General features: G+C 43.7%; 1 long non-coding RNA gene across 50 annotated transcripts in view; it reads right to left on the bottom strand.

Annotated features, from left to right (window-relative positions):
• Window positions 1-24,794, bottom strand: part of LOC307185334 — a 3,778,167-nt gene that overhangs the window by 2,215,652 nt on the left and 1,537,721 nt on the right. For all 50 annotated transcript variants that reach the window (XR_013827964.1, XR_013827965.1, XR_013827990.1 and 47 more), the window contains one exon: window positions 1,972-2,053. This is a non-coding gene — a long non-coding RNA (uncharacterized lncRNA). The remainder of the gene's footprint in view (window positions 1-1,971; window positions 2,054-24,794) is intronic.

The following is a 24,794-nucleotide window of genomic DNA, read 5'->3' as shown; positions in this document are numbered from 1 at the left end:
TTGGCCAACCAAGCAAGCTTGCAAAGGAAATCTGCACTACAATGAAGTCTCACTTCCCCCCGGTCAAAAGGGCCATCTGAAAAAAGTGTAAAATCCAGAAAGGCAGGACAGGCCATGGAGAACTGGGAGCCTTGTTATGCTGAAGGGCGGGATGTAAATTGCCAACAACCACTTGGGAGAAGTGTATGGTGTTTCCTGAAACATCTAAAAAACAAAGCAACAGAGCCTAGGGCACTTCCACTTATGGTCCTATAGCTTAGGGAATTTAAAATGAAAAAGACACAGCCACCCCAAAGTTTGGGACGCCTCTGTTTACAAGAACCTCGATAACAGTACAAGTTCAACATCGCAGAAAGTGAAAAATGGATAAAGAAGTTGTGGTATTTACTTACAAAGCAATATCACTCAGCAATGAAATCTATGTCATCAGGCCCTTAGCATCACAATGAGTGGGTTGAGGTATGATGATTCTAACTGAAATAAGTCACACAGAAAAAGAAACATCATAAGATATCAGTAATACACGGAATGTAAACTTGGCTACACAGGAACTGAATTACAGAACAGAAAAGCGTCTCAAATTTAGAAAACCAACTTATGCTTGCTTAAGGGGAAAGGTGAGTTGGGGTGCTGCATAAAACCAGAGATTGAAATGAGCACAGATAAAGTTCCTTAAGTCAAATATGGAATTGACAAGAGCTACTCCTTGCTCAACGAAATGGACTCAACACCGCATATTAAACGCCTAAGAATGTACCTGACTAGTAAGTATCGTAAAACCTATGGATTGCTATGTCTCCAAAAGAGAAGCAAGCATGTGTACAGGGGCATAAACGCAGCAGTGATAGGATTGGAGAGGTTCGGTGAGCAAATGAAGACCCTTTGAAGTCATATTGCATGGTACCCATTACACGGGTCTCAACTCTCCAGGTTTAAGGTATTCTTCCTTCAGCTAAAACATGCATGTGGAACCCAAGTATGATCAACCATGTGAACGGGAGACGTGTTCAAATATGTCTCAGTTTTCCTCCCCTGGTACTCGCGTGCAACATTCCAGACGCTTTACTAACACTCTCCCCACTTGGAGAGTCAGCGCCTTTAAACTCCTGTTTGGCCCAGTTTGCAATTTCTGCGGAAGATGAACAGGAATAGCAACAACCAATGAGAGGCTAGCTGGAGGTGTCTGGACGGGCAAATTTAACTCTCATTTCCCACCAGGAAGAGGAAATAACCAAAGGATCAGTGTGCCGTGCCGGAACCAGATTAGGGCCTGAAGCCATCCTGCGGTGTTGCGGCCAGCTCAAAAGAAATCGAGTTGAAGAAAGGAGCTCAGGGGCACTGTAATTCACAAACCTGCAGAGTTATAAATGACAGCTATCGTCCAAAAATAGACTGAAGTAAGGCTGCCAAGAGGACTTGAAAGCGGGGCAGAATTGCAGGAAATCGATTTCAGGAGGTAGACTGCAATTGCATTGAAAGCATAGGAAAAGAGGCAGAACGTCCACAATGATGCACTTGGCCAAAAAGGGCATATGCATTTTTTCCTGAATATATTCAGGAAAAAACGCATACGCCCTTTTTGGCCAACCAAGCAAGCTTGCAAAGGAAATCTGCACTACAATGAAGTCTCACTTCCCCCCAGTCAAAAGGGCCATCTGAAAAAAGTGTAAAATCCAGAAAGGCAGGACAGGCCATGGAGAACTGGGAGCCTTGTTATGCTGAAGGGCGGGATGTAAATTGCCAACAACCACTCGGGAGAAGTGTATGGTGTTTCCTGAAACATCTAAAAAACAAAGCAACAGAGCCTAGGGCACTTCCACTTATGGTCCTATAGCTTAGGGAATTTAAAATCAAAAAGACACAGCCACCCCAAAGTTTCAAAAGGCTCCGTTTACAAGAACCTCGTTTACAGTACAAGTTCAACATCGCAGAAAGTGAAAAATGGATAAAAAAGATGTGGTATTTACTTACAAAGCAATACAACTCAGCAATGAAATCTGTGTCATCAGGCCCTTAGCAGCACAATGAGAGGATTCAGGTATGATGATTCTAACTGAAATAAGTCACACAGAAAAAGAAACATCATAAGATATCAGTAATACATGGAATGTAAACTTGGCTACACAGGAACTGAATTACAGAACAGAACAGGGTCTCAAATTTAGAAAAACAACTTATGCTTGCTTAAGGGTAAAGGTGAGTTGGGGTGCTGCATAAAACCAGAGATTGAAATGAGCACAGATAAAGTTCCTTAAACCAAATATGGAATAGACAAGAGCTACTCCTTGCTCAATGAAATGGACTCAACACCGCATATTAAACGCCTAAGAATGTACCTGACTAGTAAGTATCGTAAAACCTATGGATGGCTATGTCTCCAAAAGAGAATCAAGCATGTGTACAGCGGCATAAACGCAGCAGTGATAGGATTGGAGAGGTTCGGTGAGCAAATGAAGACCCTTTGAAGTCATATTGCATGGTACCCATTCCACGGGTTTCAACTACCCAGGTTTAAGGTATTCTTCCTTCAGCTAAAACATGTATGTGGACCCTAGAGTATGATCAACCATGTGATCGGGAGACGTGTTCAAATATGTCTCAGTTTTCGTACCCTGGTATTCGGGTGCAACATTCCAGACGCTTTACTAACACTCTCCCGACTTGGAGAGTGAGCGCCTTTAACCTCCTGTTTGGCCCAGTTTGCAATTTCTGCGGAAGATGAACAGGAATAGCGAGAACCAATGAGAGGCTAGCTGGAGGTGTCTGGACGGGCAAATTTAACTCTCATTTCCCACCAGGAAGAGGAAATAACCAAAGGCTCAGCGTGCCGTGCCGGAACCAGATAAGGGCCTGAAGCCATCCTGCGGTGTTGCGGCCAGGTCACAAGAAAGCGAGTTGAAGAAAGGAGCTCAGGGGCACTGTAATTCACAAACCTGCAGAGTTATAAATGACAGCTATCGTCCAAAAATATACTGAAGTAAGGCTGCCAAGAGGACTTGAATGTGGGGCAGAATTGCAGGAACCCGATTTCAGGAGGTAGACTGGAATTGCATTGAAAGCATAGGAAAAGAGGCAGAACGTCCACAATGATGCACTTGGCCAAAAAGGGCGTATGCGTTTTTTCCTGAATATATTCAGGAAAAAACGCATACGCCCTTTTTGGCCAACCAAGCAAGCTTGCAAAGGAAATCTGCACTACAATGAAGTCTCACTTCCCCCGGTCAAAAGGGCCATCTGAAAAAAGTGTAAAATCCAGAAAGGCAGGACAAGCCATGGAGAACTGGGAGCCTTGTTATGCTGATGGGCGGGATGTAAATTGCCAAAAACCACCCTGGAGAAGTGTATGGTGTTTCCTGAAACATCTAAAAAACAAAGCAACAGAAACTAGGGCACTTCCACTTATGGTCCTATAGATTAGGGAAATTAAAATCAAAAAGACACAGCCACCTCAAAGTTTGGGACGCCTCTGTTTACAAGAACCTCGTTTACAGTACAAGTTCAACATCGCAGAAAGTGAAAAATGGATAAAGAAGTTGTAGTATTTACTTACAAAGCAATATCACTCAGCAATGAAATCTGTGTCATCAGGCCCTTAGCAGCACAATGAGTGGATTCAGGTATGATGATTCTAACTGAAATAAGTCACACAGAAAAAGAAACATCATAAGGTATCAGTAATACACAGAATGTAAACTTGGCTACACAGGAACTGAATTACAGAACAGAACAGGGTCTCAAATTTAGAAAACCAACTTATTCTTGCTTAAGGGGAAAGGTGAGTTGGGGTGCTGCATAAAACCAGAGATTGAAATGAGCACAGATAAAGTTCCTTAAGCCAAATATGGAATAGACAAGAGCTACTCCTTGCTCAACGAAATGGACTCAACACCGCATATTAAACGCGTAAGAATGTACCTGACTAGTAAGTATCTTAAAACCTATGGATTGCTATGTCTCCGAAAGAGAATCAAGCATGTGTACAGGGGCATAAACGCAGCAGTGATAGGATTGGAGAGGTTCGGTGAGCAAATGAAGACCCTTTGAAGTCATATTGCATGGTACCCATTACACGGGTTTCAACTACCCAGATTTAAGGTATTCTTCCTTCAGCTAAAACATGAATGTGGAACCTAGAGTATGATCAACCATGTGATCGGGAGACGTGTTCAAATATGTCTCAGTTTTCGTACCCTGGTACTCGGGTGCAACATTCCAGACGCTTTACTAACACTCTCCAGACTTGCAGAGTCAGTCCCTTTAACCTCTTGTTTGGCCCAGTTTGCAATTTCTGCGGAAGATGAACAGGAATAGCGAGAACCAATTAGAGGCTAGCTGGAGGTGTCTGGACGGGCAAATTTAACTCTCATTTCCCACCAGGAAGAGGAATTAACCAAAGGCTCAGCGTGCCGTGCCGGAACCAGATTAGGGCCTGAAGCCATCCTGCGGTGTTGCGGCCAGCTCAAAAGAAAGCGAGTTGAAGAAAGGAGCTCAGGGGCACTGTAATTCACAAACATGCAGAGTTATAAATGACAGCTATCGTCCAAAAATATACTGAAGTAAGGCTGCCAAGAGGACTTGAAAGCGGGGCAGAATTGCAGGAAACCGATTTCAGGAGGTAGACTGGAATTGCATTGAAAGCATAGGAAAAGAGGCAGAACGTCCACAATGATGCACTTGGCCAAAAAGGGCGTATGCGTTTTTTCCTGAATATATTCAGGAAAAAACGCATACGCCCTTTTTGGCCAACCAAGCAAGCTTGCAAAGGAAATCTGCACTACAATGAAGTCTCACTTCCCCCCGGTCAAAAGGGCCATCTGAAAAAAGTGTAAAATCCAGAAAGGCAGGACAGGCCATGGAGAACTGGGAGCCTTGTTATGCTGATGGGCGGGATGTAAATTGCCAACAGACACTGGGGAGAAGTGTATGGTGTTTCCTGAAACATCTAAAAAACAAAGCAGCAGAGCCTAGGGCACTGCCACTTATGGTCCTATAGCTTAGGGAAATTAAAATCAAAAAGACACAGCCACCCCAAAGTTTGGGACGCCTCTGTTTACAAGAACCTCGTTTACAGTACAAGTTCAACATCGCAGAAAGTGAAAAATGGATAAAGAAGTTGTGGTATTTACTTACAAAGCAATATCACTCAGCAATGAAATCTATGTCATCAGTCCCTTAGCAGCACAATGAGTGGATTCAGGTACGATGATTCTAACTGAAATAAGTCACACAGAAAAAGAAACATCATAAGGTATCACTAATACACAGAATGTAAACTTGGCTACACAGGAACTGCATTCCAAAACAGAACAGGGTCTCAAATTTAGAAAACCAACTTATGCTTGCTTAAGGGGAAAGGTGAGTTGGGGTGCTGCATAAAACCAGAGATTGAAATGAGCACAGATAAAGTTCCTTAAGCCAAATATGGAATAGACAAGAGCTACTCCTTGCTCAACGAGATGGACTCAAAACCCCATATTAAACGCCTAAGAATGTACCTGACTAGTAAGTATCTTAAAACCTATGGATTGCTATGTCTCCAAAAGAGAATCAAGCGTGTGTACAGGGGCATAAACGCAGCAGTGATAGGATTGGAGAGGTTCTGTGAGCAAATGAAGACCCTTTGAAGTCATATTGCATGGTATCCATTACACGGGTCTCAACTCTCCAGGTTTAAGGTATTCTTCCTTCAGCTAAAACATGCATGTGGAACCCAGAGTATGATCAACCATGTGAACGGGAGTCGTGTTCAAATATGTCTCAGTTTTGCTCCCCTGGTACTCGGGTGCAACATTCCAGACGCTTTACTAACACACTCCCGACTTGGAGAGTCAGTCCCTTTAACCTCCTGTTTGGCCCAGTTTGCAATTTCTGCGGAAGATGAACAGGAATAGCGAGAACCAATGAGAGGCTAGCTGGAGGTGTCTGGACGGGCAAATTTAACTCTCATTTCCCACCAGGAAGAGGAATTAACCAAAGGCTCAGCATGCCGGGCCGGAACCAGATTAGGGCCTGAAGCCATCCTGCGGTGTTACGGCCAGGTCACAAGAAAGCGAGTTGAAGAAAGGAGCTCAGGGGCACTGTAATTCACAAACCTGCAGAGTTATAAATGACAGCTATCGTCCAAAAATAGACTGAAGTAAGGCTGCCAAGAGGACTTGAAAGCGGGGCAGAATTGCAGGAAACCGATTTCAGGAGGTAGACTGGAATTGCATTGAAAGCATAGGAAAAGAGGCAGAACGTCCACAATGATGCACTTGGCCAAAAAGGGCGTATGCGTTTTTTCCTGAATATATTCAGGAAAAAACGCATACGCCCTTTTTGGCCAACCAAGCAAGCTTGCAAAGGAAATCTGCACTACAATGAAGTCTCATTTCCCCCCGGTCAAAAGGGCCATCTGAAAAAAGTGTAAAATCCAGAAAGGCAGGACAGGCCATGGAGAACTGGGAGCCTTGTTATGCTGAAGGGCGGGATGTAAATTGCCAACAACCACTCGGGAGAAGTGTATGGTGTTTCCTGAAACATCTAAAAAACAAAGCAACAGAGCCTAGGGCACTTCCACTTATGGTCCTATAGCTTAGGCAATTTAAAATCAAAAAGACACAGTCACCCCAAAGTTTGGAACGGCTCTGTTTACAAGAACCTCGTTTACAGTACAAGTTCAACATCGCAGAAAGTGAAAAATGGATAAAGAAGTTGTGGTATTTACTTACAAAGCAATATCACTCAGCAATGAAATCTATGTCATCAGGCCCTTAGCAGCACAATGAGTGGATTCAGGTATGATGATTCTAAGTGAAATAAGTCACAAAGAAAAAGAAACATCATAAGATATCAGTAATACACGGAATGTAAACTTGGCTACAAGGAACTGAATTACAGAACAGAACAGGGTCTCAAATTTAGAAAACCAACTTATTCTTGCTTAAGGGTAAAGGTGAGTTGGGGTGCTGCATAAAACCAGAGATTGAAATGAGCACAGATAAAGTTCCTTAAGCCAAATATGGAATAGACAAGAGCTACTCCTTGCTCAACGAAATGGAGTCAACACCGCATATTAAACGCGTAAGAATGTACCTGACTAGTAAGTATCTTAAAACCTATGGATTGCTATGTCTCCAAAAGAGAATCAAGCATGTGTACAGGGGCATAAACGCAGCAGTGATAGGATTGGAGAGGTTCGGTGAGCAAATGAAGACCCTTTGAAGTCATATTGCATGGTACCCATTCCACGGGTTTCAACTACCCAGGTTTAAGGTATTCTTCCTTCAGCTAAAACATGCATGTGGAACCTAGAGTATGATCAACCATGTGATCGGGAGACGTGTTCAAATATGTCTCAGTTTTCGTACCCTGGTACTCCGGTGCAACATTCCAGATGCTTTACTAACACTCTCCCGACTTGCAGAGTCAGTCGTTTTAACCTCCTGTGTGGCCCAGTTTGCAATTTCTGCGGAAGATGAACAGGAATAGCGAGAACCAATGAGAGGCTAGCTGGAGGTGTCTGGACGGGCAAATTTAACTCTCATTTCCCACCAGGAAGAGGAATTAACCAAAGGCTCAGCGTGCCGTGCCGGAACCAGATTAGGGCCTGAAGCCATCCGGCGGTGTTGCGGCCAGCTCAAAAGAAAGCGAGTTGAAGAAAGGAGCTCAGGGGCACTGTAATTCACAAACCTGCAGAGTTATAAATGACAGCTATCGTCCAAAAATAGACTGAAGTAAGGCTGCCAAGAGGACTTGAAAGCGGGGCAGAATTGCAGGAAACCGATTTCAGGAGGTAGACTGGAATTGCATTGAAAGCATAGGAAAAGAGGCAGAACGTCCACAATGATGCACTTGGCCAAAAAGGGCATATGCGTTTTTTCCTGAATATATTCAGGAAAAAACGCATACGCCCTTTTTGGCCAACCAAGCAAGCTTGCAAAGGAAATCTGCACTACAATGAAGTCTCACTTCCCCCCGGTCAAAAGGGCCATCTGAAAAAAGTGTAAAATCCAGAAAGGCAGGACAGGCCATGGAGAACTGGGAGCCTTGTTATGCTGATGGGCGGGATGTAAATTGCCAACAACCACTCTGGAGAAGTGTATGGTGTTTCCTGAAACATCTAAAAAACAAAGCAACAGAACCTAGGGCACTTCCACTTATGGTCCTATAGCTTAGGGAAATTAAAATCAAAAAGACACAGCCACCCCAAAGTTTGGAACGGCTCTGTTTACAAGAACCTCGTTTACAGTACAAGTTCAACATCGCAGAAAGTGAAAAATGGATAAAGAAGTTGTGGTATTTACTTACAAAGCAATATCACTCAGCAATGAAATCTGTGTCATCAGGCCCTTAGCAGCACAATGAGTGGATTCAGGTATGATGATTCTAACTGAAATAAGTCACACAGAAAAAGAAACATCATAAGGTATCAGTAATACACGGAATGTAAACTTGGCTACACAGGAACTGAATTACAGAACAGAACAGGGTTTCAAATTTAGAAAAACAACTTATGCTTGCTTAAGGGTAAAGGTGAGTTGGGGTGCTGCATAAAACCAGAGATTGAAATGAGCACAGATAAAGTTCCTTAAGCCAAATATGGAATAGACAAGAGCTACTCCTTGCTCAACGAAATGGACTCAACACCGCATATTAAACGCGTAAGAATGTACATGACTAGTAAGTATCTTAAAACCTATGGATTGCTATGTCTCCGAAAGAGAATCAAGCATGTGTACAGCAGCATAAACGCAGCAGTGATAGGATTGGAGAGGTTCGGTGAGCAAATGAAGACCCTTTGAAGTCATATTGCATGGTACCCATTCCACGGGTTTCAACTACCCAGGTTTAAGGTTTTCTTCCTTCAGCTAAAACATGCATGTGGAACCTAGAGTATGATCAACCATGTGATCGGGAGACGTGTTCAAATATGTCTCAGTTTTCGTACCCTGGTACTCGGGTGCAACATTCCAGACGCTTTACTAACACTCTCCAGACTTGCAGAGTCAGTCCCTTTAACCTCCTGTTTGGCCCAGTTTGCAATTTCTGCGGAAGATGAACAGGAATAGCGAGAACCAATGAGAGGCTAGCTGGAGGTGTCTGGACGGGCAAATTTAACTCTCATTTCCCACCAGGAAGAGGAATTAACCAAAGGCTCAGCGTGCCGTGCCGGAACCAGATTAGGGCCTGAAGCCATCCTGCGGTGTTGCGGCCAGCTCAAAAGAAATCGAGTTGAAGAAAGGAGCTCAGGGGCACTGTAATTCACAAACATGCAGAGTTATAAATGACAGCTATCGTCCAAAAATATACTGAAGTAAGGCTGCCAAGAGGACTTGAAAGCGGGGCAGAATTGCAGGAAACCGATTTCAGGAGGTAGACTGGAATTGCTTTGAAAGCATAGGAAAAGAGGCAGAACGTCCACAATGATGCACTTGGCCAAAAAGGGCGTATGCGTTTTTTCCTGAATATATTCAGGAAAAAACGCATACGCACTTTTTGGCCAACCAAGCAAGCTTGCAAAGGAAATCTGCACTACAATGAAGTCTCACTTCCCCCAGGTCAAAAGGGCCATCTGAAAAAAGTGTAAAATCCAGAAAGGCAGGACAGGCCATGGAGAACTGGGAGCCTTGTAATGCTGATGGGCGGGATGTAAATTGCCAACAGACACTGGGGAGAAGTGTATGGTGTTTCCTGAAACATCTAAAAAACAAAGCAACAGAGACTAGGGCACTGCCACTTATGGTCCTATAGCTTAGGGAAATTAAAATCAATAAGACACAGCCACCCCAAAGTTTCGGACGCCTCTGTTTACAAGAACCTCGTTTACAGTACAAGTTCAACATCGCAGAAAGTGAAAAATGGATAAAGAAGTTGTGGTATTTACTTACAAAGCAATATCACTCAGCAATGAAATCTATGTCATCAGGCCCTTAGCAGCACAATGAGTGGATTCAGGTACGATGATTCTAACTGAAATAAGTCACACAGAAAAAGAAACATCATAAGATATCACTAATACACGGAATGTAAACTTGGCTACACAGGAACTGCATTCCAAAACAGAACAGGGTCTCAAATTTAGAAAACCAACTTATGCTTGCTTAAGGGGAAAGGTGAGTTGGGTGCTGCATAAAACCAGAGATTGAAATGAGCACAGATAAAGTTCCTTAAGCCAAATATGGAATAGACAAGAGCTACTCCTTGCTCAACGAAATGGATTCAAAACCCCATATTAAACGCCTAAGAATGTACCTGACTAGTAAGTATCTTAAAACCTATGGATTGCTATGTCTCCGAAAGAGAATCAAGCATGTGTACAGGGGCATAAACGCAGCAGTGATAGGATTGGAGAGGTTCGGTGAGCAAATGAAGACCCTTTGAAGTCATATTGCATGGTACCCATTACACGGGTCTCAACTCTCCAGGTTTAAGGTATTCTTCCTTCAGCTAAAACATGCATGTGGAACCCAGAGTATGATCAACCATGTGAACGGGAGTCGTGTTCAAATATGTCTCAGTTTTGCTCCCCTGGTACTCGGGTGCAACATTCCAGACGCTTTACTAACACTCTCCCGACTTGGAGAGTCAGTCCCTTTAACCTCCTGTTTGACCCAGTTTGCAATTTCTGCGGAAGATGAACAGGAATAGCGAGAACCAATGAGAGGCTAGCTGGAGGTGTCTGGACGGGCAAATTTAACTCTCATTTCCCACCAGGAAGAGGAATTAACCAAAGGCTCAGCATGCCGGGCCGGAACCAGATTAGGGCCTGAAGCCATCCTGCGGTGTTACGGCCAGGTCACAAGAAAGCGAGTTGAAGAAAGGAGCTCAGGGGCACTGTAATTCACAAACCTGCAGAGTTATAAATGACAGCTATCGTCCAAAAATAGACTGAAGTAAGGCTGCCAAGAGGACTTGAAAGCGGGGCAGAATTGCAGGAAACCGATTTCAGGAGGTAGACTGGAATTGCATTGAAAGCATAGGAAAAGAGGCAGAACGTCCACAATGATGCACTTGGCCAAAAAGGGCGTATGCGTTTTTTCCTGAATATATTCAGGAAAAAACGCATACGCGCTTTTTGGCCAACCAAGCAAGCTTGCAAAGGAAATCTGCACTACAATGAAGTCTCACTTCTCCCCGGTCAAAAGGGCCATCTGAAAAAAGTGTAAAATCCAGAAAGGCAACAGGCCATTGAGAACTGGGATCCTTGTTATGCTGATGGGCGGGATGTAAATTGCCAACAGACACTCGGGAGAAGTGTATGGTGTTTCCTGAAACATCTAAAAAACAAAGCAACAGAACCTAGGGCACTTCCACTTATGGTCCTATAGCTTAGGGAAATTAAAATCAAAAAGACACAGCCACCCCAAAGTTTGGAACGGCTCTGTTTACAAGAACCTCGTTTACAGTACAAGTTCAACATCGCAGAAAGTGAAAAATGGATAAAGAAGTTGTGGTATTCACTTACAAAGCAATATCACTCAGCAATGAAATCTATGTCATCAGGCCCTTAGCAGCACAATGAGTGGATTCAGGTATGATGATTCTAACTGAAATAAGTCACACAGAAAAAGAAACATCATAAGATATCAGTAATACACGGAATGGAAACTTGGCTACACAGGAACTGAATTACAGAACAGAACAGGGTCTCAAATTTAGAAAACCAACTTATGCTTGCTTATGGGTAAAGGTGAGTTGGGGTGCTGCATAAAACCAGAGATTGAAATGAGCACAGATAAAGTTCCTTAAGCCAAATATGGAATAGACAAGAGCTACTCCTTGCTCAACGAAATGGACTCAACACCCCATATTAAACGCCTAAGAATGTACCTGACTAGTAAGTATCGTAAAACCTATGGATTGCTATGTCTCCAAAAGAGAATCAAGCATGTGTACAGGGGTATAAACGCAGCAGTGATAGGATTGGTGAGGTTCGGTGAGCTAATGAAGACCCTTTGAAGTCATATTGCATGGTACCCATTCCACGGGTTTCAGCTACCCAATTTAAGGTATTCTTCCTTCAGCTAAAACATGCATGTGGAACCTAGAGTATGATCAACCATTTGATCGGGAGACGTGTTCAAATATGTCTCAGTTTTCCACCCCTGGTTCTCGGGTGCAACATTCCAGACGCTTTACTGACACTCTCCACACTTGAAGAGTCAGCGCCTTTAACCTCCTGTTTGGCACAGTTTGCAATTTCTGCGGAAGATGAACAGGAATAGTGAGAACCAATGAGAGGCTAGCTGGAGGTGTCTGGACGGGCCAATTTAACTCTCATTTCCCACCAGGAGGAGGAAATAACCAAAGGCTCAGCGTGCCGTGCCAGAACCAGATTAAGGCCTGAAGCCATCCTGCGGTGTTGCGGCCAGCTCACAAGAAAGCGAGTTGAAGAAAGGAGCTCAGGGGCACTGTAATTCACAAACCTGCAGAGTTATAAATGACAGCTATCGTCCAAAAATAGACTGAAGTAAGGCTGCCAAGAGGACTTGAAAGCGGGACAGAATTGCAGGAAACCGATTTCAGGAGGTAGACTGAAATTGCATTGAAAGCATAGGAAAAGAGGCAGAACGTCCACAATGATGCACTTGGCCAAAAAGGGCGTATGCGTTTTTTCCTGAATATATTCAGGAAAAAACGCATACGCCCTTTTTGGCCAACCAAGCAAGCTTGCAAAGGAAATCTGCACTACAATGAAGTCTCACTTCTCCCCGGTCAAAAGGGCCATCTGAAAAAAGTGTAAAATCCAGAAAGGCAACAGGCCATTGAGAACTGGGAGCCTTGTTATGCTGATTGGCGGGATGTAAATTGCCAACAGACACTCAGGAGAAGTGTATGGTGTTTCCTGAAACATCTAAAAAACAAAGCAACAGAGCATAGGGCACTTCCACTTATGGTCCTATAGCTTAGGGAAATTAAAATCAAAAAGACACAGCCACCCCATAGTTTGGGACGCCTCTGTTTACAAGAACCTCGTTTACAGTACAAGTTCAACATCGCAGAAAGTGAAAAATGGATAAAGAAGTTGTGGTATTCACTTACAAAGCAATATCACTCAGCAATGAAATCTATGTCATCAGGCCCTTAGCAGCACAATGAGTGGATTCAGGTATGATGATTCTAACTGAAATAAGTCACACAGAAAAAGAAACATCATAAGATATCAGTAATACACGGAATGGAAACTTGGCTACACAGGAACTGAATTACAGAACAGAACAGGGTCTCAAATTTAGAAAACCAACTTATGCTTGCTTAAGGGTAAAGGTGAGTTGGGGTGCTGGATAAAACCAGAGATTGAAATGAGCACAGATAAAGTACCTTAAGCCAAATATGGAATAGACAAGAGCTACTCCTTGCTCAACGAAATGGACTCAACACCGCATATTAAACGCCTAAGAATGTACCTGACTAGTAAGTATCTTAAAACCTATGGATTGCTATGTCTCCGAAAGAGAATCAAGCATGTGTACAGGGGCATAAACGCAGCAGTGATAGGATTGGAGAGGTTCGGTGAGCAAATGAAGACCCTTTGAAGTCATATTGCATGGTACCCATTCCACGGGTTTCAGCTACCCAATTTAAGGTATTCTTCCTTCAGCTAAAACATGCATGTGGAACCTAGAGTATGATCAACCATTTGATCGGGAGACGTGTTCAAATATGTCTCAGTTTTCGTACCCTGGTACTCGGGTGCAACATTCCAGACGCTTTACTCACACTCTCCCCACTTGAAGAGTCAGCGCCTTTAACCTCCTGTTTGGCACAGTTTGCAATTTCTGCAGAAGATGAACAGGAATAGCGAGAACCAATGAGAGGCTAGCTGGAGGTGTCTGGACGGGCAAATTTAACTCTCATTTCCCACCAGGAAGAGGAATTAACCAAAGGCTCAGCGTGCCGTGCCGGAACCAGATTAGGGCCTGAAGCCATCTTGCGGTGTTGCGGCCAGCTCAAAAGAAAGCGAGTTGAAGAAAGGAGCTCAGGGGCACTGTAATTCACAAACCTGCAGAGTTATAAATGACAGCTATCGTCCAAAAATAGAGTGAAGTAAGGCTGCCAAGAGGACTTGAAAGCGGGGCAGAATTGCAGGAAACCGATTTCAGGAGGTAGACTGGAATTGCATTGAAAGCATAGGAAAAGAGGCAGAACGTCCACAATGATGCACTTGGCCAAAAAGGGCGTATGCGTTTTTTCCTGAATATATTCAGGAAAAAACGCATACGCCCTTTTTGGCCAACCAAGCAAGCTTGCAAAGGAAATCTGCACTACAATGAAGTCTCACTTCCCCCCGGTCAAAAGGGCCATCTGAAAAAAGTGTAAAATCCAGAAAGGCAGGACAGGCCATGGAGAACTGGGAGCCTTGTTATGCTGAAGGGCGGGATGTAAATTGCCAGCAACCACTCGGGAGAAGTGTATGGTGTTTCCTGAAACATCTAAAAAACAAAGCAACAGAGCCTAGGGCACTTCCACTTATGGTCCTATAGCTTAGGGAAATTAAAATCAAAAAGACACAGCCACCCGAAAGTTTGGGACGCCTCTGTTTACAAGAACCTCGTTTACAGTACAAGTTCAACATCGCAGAAAGTGAAAAATGGATAAAGAAGTTGTGGTATTTACTTACAATGCAGTATCACTCAGCAATGAAATCTATGTCATCAGGTCCTTAGCATCACAATGAGTGGATTCAGGTATGATGATTCTAACTGAAATAAGTCACACAGAAAAAGAAACATCATAAGATATCAGTAATACACGGAATGTAAACTTGGCTACACAGGAACTGAATTACAGAACAGAACAGGGTCTCAAATTTAGAAAACCAACTTATTCTTGCTTAAGGGTAAAGGTGAGTTGGGGTGCTGCATAAAACCAGAGATTGAAATGAGCACAGATAAAGATCCTTAAGCCAAATATGGAATAGACAAGAGCTACTCCTTGCTCAACGAAATGGACTCAACACCCCATATTAAACGCCTAAGAATGTACCTGACTAGTAAGTATCTTAAAACTTATGGATTGCTATGTCTCCGAAAGAGAATCAAGCATGAGTACAGGGGCATAAATGCAGCAGTGATAGGATTGGAGAGGTTCGGTGAGCAAATGAAGACCCTTTGAAGTCATATTGCATGGTACCCATTCCACGGGTTTCAACTACCCAGGTTTAAGGTATTCTTCCTTCAGCTAAAACATGCATGTGGAACCTAGAGTATGATCAACCATGTGATCGGGAGACGTGTTCAAATATGTCTCAGTTTTCCTCCCCTGGTACTCGGGTGCAACATTCCAGACGCTTTACTAACACTCTCCCCACTTGGAGAGTCAGCGCCTTTAACCTCCTGTTTGGCCCAGTTTGCAATTTCTGCGGAAGATGAACAGGAATAGCGAGAACCAATGAGAGGCTAGCTGGAGGTGTCTGGACGGGCAAATTTAACTCTCATTTCCCACCAGGAAGAGGAAATAACCAAAGGCTCAGTGTGCCGTACCGGAACCAGATTAGGGCCTGAAGCCATCCTGCGGTGTTGCGGCCAGCTCAAAAGAAAGCGAGTTGAAGAAAGGAGCTCAGGGGCACTGTAATTCACAAACCTGCAGAGTTATAAATGACAGCTATCGTCCAAAAATATACTGCAGTAAGGCTGCCAAGAGGACTTGAAAGCGGGGCAGAATTGCAGGAAACCGATTTCAGGAGGTAGACTGGAATTGCATTGAAAGCATAGGAAAAGAGGCAGAACGTCCACAATGATGCACTTGGTCAAAAAGGGCGTATGCGTTTTTTCCTGAATATATTCAGGAAAAAACGCATACGCCCTTTTTGGCCAACTAAGCAAGCTTGCAAAGGAAATCTGCACTACAATGAAGTCTCACTTCCCCCCGGTCAAAAGGGCCATCTGAAAAAAGTGTAAAATCCAGAAAGGCAGGACAGGCCATGGAGAACTGGGAGCCTTGTTATGCTGATGGGCGGGATGTAAATTGCCAACAACCACTCGGGAGAAGTGTATGGTGTTTCCTGAAACATCTAAAAAACAAAGCAACAGAACCTAGGGCACTTCCACTTATGGTCCTATAGCTTAGGGAAATTAAAATCAAAAAGACACAGCCACCCCAAAGTTTGGAACGGCTCTGTTTACAAGAACCTCGTTTACAGTACAAGTTCAACATCGCAGAAAGTGAAAAATGGATAAAGAAGTTGTGGTATTTACTTACAAAGCAATATCACTCAGCAATGAAATCTGTGTCATCAGGCCCTTAGCAGCACAATGAGTGGATTCAGGTATGATGATTCTAACTGAAGTAAGTCACACAGAAAAAGAAACATCATAAGATATCAGTAATACACGGAATTTAAACTTGGCTACACAGGAACTGAATTACAGAACAGAACAGGGTCTCAAATTTAGAAAACCAACTTATGCTTGCTTAAGGGTAAAGGTGAGTTGGGGTGCTGCATAAAACCAGAGATTGAAATGAGCACAGATAAAGTTCCTTAAGCCAAATATGGAATAGACAAGAGCTACTCCTTGCTCAACGAAATGGACTCAACACCGCATATTAAACGCCTAAGAATGTACCTGACTAGTAAGTATCTTAAAACCTATGGATTGCTATGTCTCCGAAAGAGAATCAAGCATGTGTACAGGGGCATAAACGCAGCAGTGATAGGATTGGAGACGTTCGGTGAGCAAATGAAGACCCTTTGAAGTCATATTGCATGGTACCCATTCCACGGGTTTCAACTACCCAGGTTTAAGGTATTCTTCCTTCAGCTAAAACATGCATGTGGAACCTAGAGTATGATCAACCATGTGATCGGGAGACGTGTTCAAATATGTCTCAGTTTTCGTACCCTGGTACTCGGGTGCAACATTCCAGACGCTTTACTAACACTCTCCCGACTTGGAGAGTCAGTCCCTTTAACCTCCTGTTTGGCCCAGTTTGCAATTTCTGCGGAAGATGAACAGGAATAGCGAGAACCAATGAGAGGCTAGCTGGAGGTGTCTGGACGGGCAAATTTAACTCTCATTTCCCACCAGGAAGAGGAATTAACCAAAGGCTCAGCATGCCGGGCCGGAACCAGATTAGGGCCTGAAGCCATCCTGCGGTGTTGCGGCCAGGTCACAAGAAAGCGAGTTGAAGAAAGGAGCTCAGGGGCACTGTAATTCACAAACCTGCAGAGTTATAAATGACAGCTATCGTCCAAAAATACACTGAAGTAAGGTTGCCAAGAGGACTTGAAAGCGGGGCAGAATTGCAGGAAACCGATTTCAGGAGGTAGACTGGAATTGCATTGCAAGCATAGGAAAAGAGGCAGAACGTCCACAATGATGCACTTGGCCAAAAAGGGCGTATGCGTTTTTTCCTGAATATATTCAGGAAAAAACGCATACGCCCTTTTTGGCCAACCAAGCAAGCTTGCAAAGGAAATCTGCACTACAATGAAGTCTCACTTCCCCCAGGTCAAAAGGGCCATCTGAAAAAAGTGTAAAATCCAGAAAGGCAGGACAGGCCATGGAGAACTGGGAGCCTTGTTATGCTGATGGGCGGGATGTAAATTGCCAACAACCACTCCGGAGAAGTGTATGGTGTTTCCTCAAACATCTAAAAAACAAAGCAACAGAGCCTAGGGCACTGCCACTTATGGTCCTATAGCTTAGGGAAATTAAAATCAAAAAGACACAGCCACCCCAAAGTTTGGGACGCCTCTGTTTACAAGAACCTCGTTTACAGTACAAGTTCAACATCGCAGAAAGTGAAAAATGGATAAAGAACTTGTGGTACTTACGTACAATGCAGTATCACTCAGCAATGAAATCTATGTCATCAGGCCCGTAGCAGCATAATGAGTGGATTCAGGTACGATGATTCTAACTGAAATAAGTCACACAGAAAAAGAAACATCATAAGATATCACTAATACACGGAATGTAACCTTGGCTACACAGGAACTGCATTCCAAAACAGAACAGGGTCTCAAATTTAGAAAACCAACTTATGCTTGCTTAAGGGTAAAGGTGAGTTGGGGTGCTGCATAAAACCAGAGATTGAAATGAGCACAGATAAAGTTCCTTAAGCCAAATATGGAATAGACAAGAGCTACTCCTTGCTCAACGAAATGGACTCAAAACCGCATATTAAACCCCTAAGAATGTACCTGACTAGTAAGTATCTTAAAACCTATGGATTGCTATGTCTCCAAAAGAGAATCAAGCATGTGTACAGGGGAATAAACGCAGCAGTGATAGGATTGGAGAGGTTCGGTGAGCAAATGAAGACCCTTTGAAGTCATATTGCATGGTACCCATTCCACTTGTCTCAACTCTCCAGGTTTAAGGTATTCTTCCTTCAGCTAAAACATGCATGTGGAACCCAGAGTATGATCAACCATGTGAACGGGAGACGTGTTCAAATATGTCTCAGTTTTCCTCCCCTGGTACTCGGGTGCAACATTCCAGACGCTTTACTAACACTCTCCCCACTTGGAGAGTCAGTCCCTTTTACCTCCTGTTTGGCCCAGTTTGCAATTTCTGCGGAAGATGAACAGGAATAGCGAGAACCAATGAGAGGCTAGCTGGAGGTGTCTGGACGGGCAAATTTAACTCTCATTTCCCACCAGGAAGAGGAATTAACCAAAGGCTCAGCGTGCCGGGCCGGAACCAGATTAGGGCCTGAAGCCATCCTGCGGTGTTGCGGCCAGCTCAAAAGAAAGCGAGTTGAAGAAAGGAGCTCAGGGGCACTGTAATTCACAAACTTGCAGAGTTATAAATGACAGCTATCGTCCAAAAATAGACTGAAGTAAGGCTGCCAAGAGGACTTGAAAGCGGGGCAGAATTGCAGGAAACCGATTTCAGGAGGTAGACTGGAATTGCATTGAAAGCATAGGAAAAGAGGCAGAACGTACACAATGATGCACTTGGCCAAAAAGGGCGTATGCGTTTTTTCCTGAATATATTCAGGAAAAAACGCATACGCCGCTTTTGGCCAACCAAGCAAGCTTGCAAAGGAAATCTGCACTACAATGAAGTCTCACTTCCCCCCGGTCAAAAGGGCCATCTGAAAAAAGTGTAAAATCCAGAAAGGCAGGACAGGCCATGGAGAACTGGGAGCCTTGTTATGCTGATGGGCGGGATGTAAATTGCCAACAACCACTCTGGAGAAGTGTATGGTGTTTCCTGAAACATCTAAAAAACAAAGCAACAGAGCCTAGGGCACTGCCACTTATGGTCCTATAGCATAGGGAAATTAAAATCAAAAAGACACAGCCACCCCAAAGTTTGGGACGCCTCTGTTTACAAGAACCTCGTTTACAGTACAAGTTCAACATCGCACAAAGTGAAAAATGGATAAAGAACTTGTGGTACTTACGTACAATGCAGTATCACTCAGCAATGAAATCTATGTCATCAGGCCCGTAGCAGCATAATGAGTAGATTCAGGTACGATGATTCTAACTGAAATAAGTCACACAGAAAAAGAAACATCATAAGATATCACTAATACACGGAATGCAAACTTGGCTACACAGGAACTGAATTCCAAAACAGAACAGGTTCTCAAATTTAGAAAAACTACTTATGCTTGCTTAAGGGGAAAGGTGAGTTGGGTTGCTGCCTAAACCAGAGATTGAAATGAGCACAGATAAAGTTCCTTAAGCCAAATATGGAATAGACAAGAGCTACTCCTTGCTCAACGAAATGGACTCAACACCGCATATTAAACGCCTAAGAATGTACCTGACTAGTAAGTATCTTAAAACCTATGGATTGCTATGTCTCCGAAAGAGAATCAAGCATGTGTACAGGGGCATAAACGCAGCAGTGATAGGATTGGAGACGTTCGGTGAGCAAATGAAGACCCTTTGAAGTCATATTGCATGGTACCCATTCCACGGGTTTCAACTACCCAGGTTTAAGGTATTCTTCCTTCAGCTAAAACATGCATGTGGAACCTAGAGTATGATCAACCATGTGATCGGGAGACGTGTTCAAATATGTCTCAGTTTTCGTACCCTGGTACTCGGGTGCAACATTCCAGACGCTTTACTAACACTCTCCCGACTTGGAGAGTCAGTCCCTTTAACCTCCTGTTTGGCCCAGTTTGCAATTTCTGCGGAAGATGAACAGGAATAGCGAGAACCAATGAGAGGCTAGCTGGAGGTGTCTGGACGGGCAAATTTAACTCTCATTTCCCACCAGGAAGAGGAATTAACCAAAGGCTCAGCGTGCTGTGCCGGAACCAGATTAGGGCCTGAAGCCATCCTGCGGTGTTGCGGCCAGCTCAAAAGAAAGCGAGTTGAAGAAAGGAGCTCAGGGGCACTGTAATTCACAAACCTGCAGAGTTATAAATGACAGCTATCGTCCAAAAATAGACTGAAGTAAGGCTGCCAAGAGGACTTGAAAGCGGGGCAGAATTGCAGGAAACCGATTTCAGGAGGTAGACTGGAATTGCATTGAAAGCATAGGAAAAGAGGCAGAACGTCCACAATGATGCACTTGGCCAAAAAGGGCGTATGCGTTTTCTCCTGAATATATTCAGGAAAAAACGCATATGCCCTTTTTGGCCAACCAAGCAAGCTTGCAAAGGAAATCTGCACTACAATGAAGTCTCACTTCCCCCCGGTCAAAAGGGCCATCTGAAAAAAGTGTAAAATCCAGAAAGGCAGGACAGGCCATGGAGAACTGGGAGCCTTGTTATGCTGATGGGCGGGATGTAAATTGCCAACAGACACTTGGGAGAAGTGTATGGTGTTTCCTGAAACATCTAAAAAACAAAGCAACAGAGCCTAGGGCACTGCCACTTATGGTCCTATAGTTTAGGGAAATTAAAATCAAAAAGACACAGCCACCCCAAAGTTTGGGACGCCTCCGTTTACAAGAACCTCGTTTACAGTACAAGTTCAACATCGCAGAAAGTGAAAAATGGATAAAGAAGTTGTGGTATTTGCTTACAAAGCAATATCACTCAGCAATGAAATCTGTGTCATCAGGCCCTTAGCAGCACAATGAGTGGATTCAGGTATGATGATTCTAACTGAAATAAGTCACACAGAAAAAGAAACATCATAAGATATCAGTAATACACGGAATGTAAACTTGGCTACACAGGAACAGAATTACAGAACAGAACAGGGTCTCAAATTTAGAAAACCAACTTATTCTTGCTTAAGGGTAAAGGTGAGTTGGGGTGCTGCATAAAACCAGAGATTGAAATGAGCACAGATAAAGTTCCTTAAGCCAAATATGGAATAGACAAGAGCTACTCCTTGCTCAATGAAATGGACTCAACACCCCATATTAAACGCCTAAGAATGTACCTGACTAGTAAGTATCTTAAAACCTATGGATTGCTATGTCTCCGAAAGAGAATCAAGCATGTGTACAGGGGCATAAACGCAGCAGTGATAGGATTGGAGAGGTTCGGTGAGCAAATGAAGACCCTTTGAAGTCATATTGCATGGTACCCATTCCACGGGTTTCAACTACCCAGGTTTAAGGTATTCTTCCTTCAGCTAAAACATGCATGTGGAACCTAGAGTATGATCAACCATGTGATCGGGAGACGTGTTCAAATATGTCTCAGTTTTCCTCCCCTGGTACTCGGGTGCAACATACAGACGCTTTACTAACACTCTCCCGACTTGGAGAGTGAGTCCCTTTAACCTCCTGTTTGGCCCAGTTTGCAATTTCTGCGGAAGATGAACAGGAATAGCTAGAACCAATAAGAGGCTAGCTGGAGGTGTCTGGACGGGCAAATTTAACTCTCATTTCCCACCAGGAAGAGGAATTAACCAAAGGCTCAGCATGCCGGGCCGGAACCAGATTAGGGCCTGAAGCCATCCTGCGGTGTTGCGGCCAGCTCAAAAGAAAGCGAGTTGAAGAAAGGAGCTCAGGGGCACTGTAATTCACAAACCTGCAGAGTTATAAATGACAGCTATCGTCCAAAAATACACTGAAGTAAGGTTGCCAAGAGGACTTGAAAGCGGGGCAGAATTGCAGGAAACCGATTTCAGGAGGTAGACTGGAATTGCATTGCAAGCATAGGAAAAGAGGCAGAACGTCCACAATGATGCACTTGGCCAAAAAGGGCGTATGCGTTTTTTCCTGAATATATTCAGGAAAAAACGCATACGCCCTTTTTGGCCAACCAAGCAAGCTTGCAAAGGAAATCTGCACTACAATGAAGTCTCACTTCCCCCAGGTCAAAAGGGCCATCTGAAAAAAGTGTAAAATCCAGAAAGGCAGGACAGGCCATGGAGAACTGGGAGCCTTGTTATGCTGATGGGCGGGATGTAAATTGCCAACAACCACTCCGGAGAAGTGTATGGTGTTTCCTCAAACATCTAAAAAACAAAGCAACAGAGCCTAGGGCACTGCCACTTATGGTCCTATAGCTTAGGGAAATTAAAATCAAAAAGACACAGCCACCCCAAAGTTTGGGACGCCTCTGTTTACAAGAACCTCGTTTACAGTACAAGTTCAACATCGCAGAAAGTGAAAAATGGATAAAGAACTTGTGGTACTTACGTACAATGCAGTATCACTCAGCAATGAAATCTATGTCATCAGGCCCGTAGCAGCATAATGAGTGGATTCAGGTACGATGATTCTAACTGAAATAAGTCACACAGAAAAAGAAACATCATAAGATATCACTAATACACGGAATGTAACCTTGGCTACACAGGAACTGCATTCCAAAACAGAACAGGGTCTCAAATTTAGAAAACCAACTTATGCTTGCTTAAGGGTAAAGGTGAGTTGGGGTGCTGCATAAAACCAGAGATTGAAATGAGCACAGATAAAGTTCCTTAAGCCAAATATGGAATAGACAAGAGCTACTCCTTGCTCAACGAAATGGACTCAAAACCGCATATTAAACCCCTAAGAATGTACCTGACTAGTAAGTATCTTAAAACCTATGGATTGCTATGTCTCCAAAAGAGAATCAAGCATGTGTACAGGGGAATAAACGCAGCAGTGATAGGATTGGAGAGGTTCGGTGAGCAAATGAAGACCCTTTGAAGTCATATTGCATGGTACCCATTCCACTTGTCTCAACTCTCCAGGTTTAAGGTATTCTTCCTTCAGCTAAAACATGCATGTGGAACCCAGAGTATGATCAACCATGTGAACGGGAGACGTGTTCAAATATGTCTCAGTTTTCCTCCCCTGGTACTCGGGTGCAACATTCCAGACGCTTTACTAACACTCTCCCCACTTGGAGAGTCAGTCCCTTTTACCTCCTGTTTGGCCCAGTTTGCAATTTCTGCGGAAGATGAACAGGAATAGCGAGAACCAATGAGAGGCTAGCTGGAGGTGTCTGGACGGGCAAATTTAACTCTCATTTCCCACCAGGAAGAGGAATTAACCAAAGGCTCAGCGTGCCGGGCCGGAACCAGATTAGGGCCTGAAGCCATCCTGCGGTGTTGCGGCCAGGTCACAAGAAAGCGAGTTGAAGAAAGGAGCTCAGGGGCACTGTAATTCACAAACTTGCAGAGTTATAAATGACAGCTATCGTCCAAAAATAGACTGAAGTAAGGCTGCCAAGAGGACTTGAAAGCGGGGCAGAATTGCAGGAAACCGATTTCAGGAGGTAGACTGGAATTGCATTGAAAGCATAGGAAAAGAGGCAGAACGTCCACAATGATGCACTTGGCCAAAAAGGGCGTATGCGTTTTTTCCTGAATATATTCAGGAAAAAACGCATACGCCGTTTTTGGCCAACCAAGCAAGCTTGCAAAGGAAATCTGCACTACAATGAAGTCTCACTTCCCCCCGGTCAAAAGGGCCATCTGAAAAAAGTGTAAAATCCAGAAAGGCAGGACAGGCCATGGAGAACTGGGAGCCTTGTTATGCTGATGGGCGGGATGTAAATTGCCAACAACCACTCTGGAGAAGTGTATGGTGTTTCCTGAAACATCTAAAAAACAAAGCAACAGAGCCTAGGGCACTGCCACTTATGGTCCTATAGCATAGGGAAATTAAAATCAAAAAGACACAGCCACCCCAAAGTTTGGGACGCCTCTGTTTACAAGAACCTCGTTTACAGTACAAGTTCAACATCGCACAAAGTGAAAAATGGATAAAGAACTTGTGGTACTTACGTACAATGCAGTATCACTCAGCAATGAAATCTATGTCATCAGGCCCGTAGCAGCATAATGAGTAGATTCAGGTACGATGATTCTAACTGAAATAAGTCACACAGAAAAAGAAACATCATAAGATATCACTAATACACGGAATGTAAACTTGGCTACACAGGAACTGAATTCCAAAACAGAACAGGTTCTCAAATTTAGAAAAACTACTTATGCTTGCTTAAGGGGAAAGGTGAGTTGGGTTGCTGCCTAAACCAGAGATTGAAATGAGCACAGATAAAGTTCCTTAAGCCAAATATGGAATAGACAAGAGCTACTCCTTGCTCAACGAAATGGACTCAACACCGCATATTAAACGCCTAAGAATGTACCTGACTAGTAAGTATCTTAAAACCTATGGATTGCTATGTCTCCGAAAGAGAATCAAGCATGTGTACAGGGGCATAAACGCAGCAGTGATAGGATTGGAGAGGTTCGGTGAGCAAATGAAGACCCTTTGAAGTCATATTGCATGGTACCCATTCCACGGGTTTCAACTACCCAGGTTTTAGGTATTCTTCCTTCAGCTAAAACATGCATGTGGAACCCAGAGTATGATCAACCATGTGATCGGGAGACGTGTTCAAATATGTCTCAGTTTTCCTCCCCTGGTACTCGGGTGCAACATTCCAGACGCTTTACTAACACTCTCCCCACTTGGAGAGTCAGCGCCTTTAACCTC

Source organism: Stenella coeruleoalba, assembly GCF_951394435.1.
Source record: "Stenella coeruleoalba genome assembly, chromosome: 4".
Classification (NCBI taxonomy): Eukaryota; Metazoa; Chordata; class Mammalia; order Artiodactyla; family Delphinidae; genus Stenella; species Stenella coeruleoalba.
The sequence above is the reverse complement of the archived record's forward strand: the minus strand, read 5'-3'. Positions and strand labels throughout refer to the sequence as shown.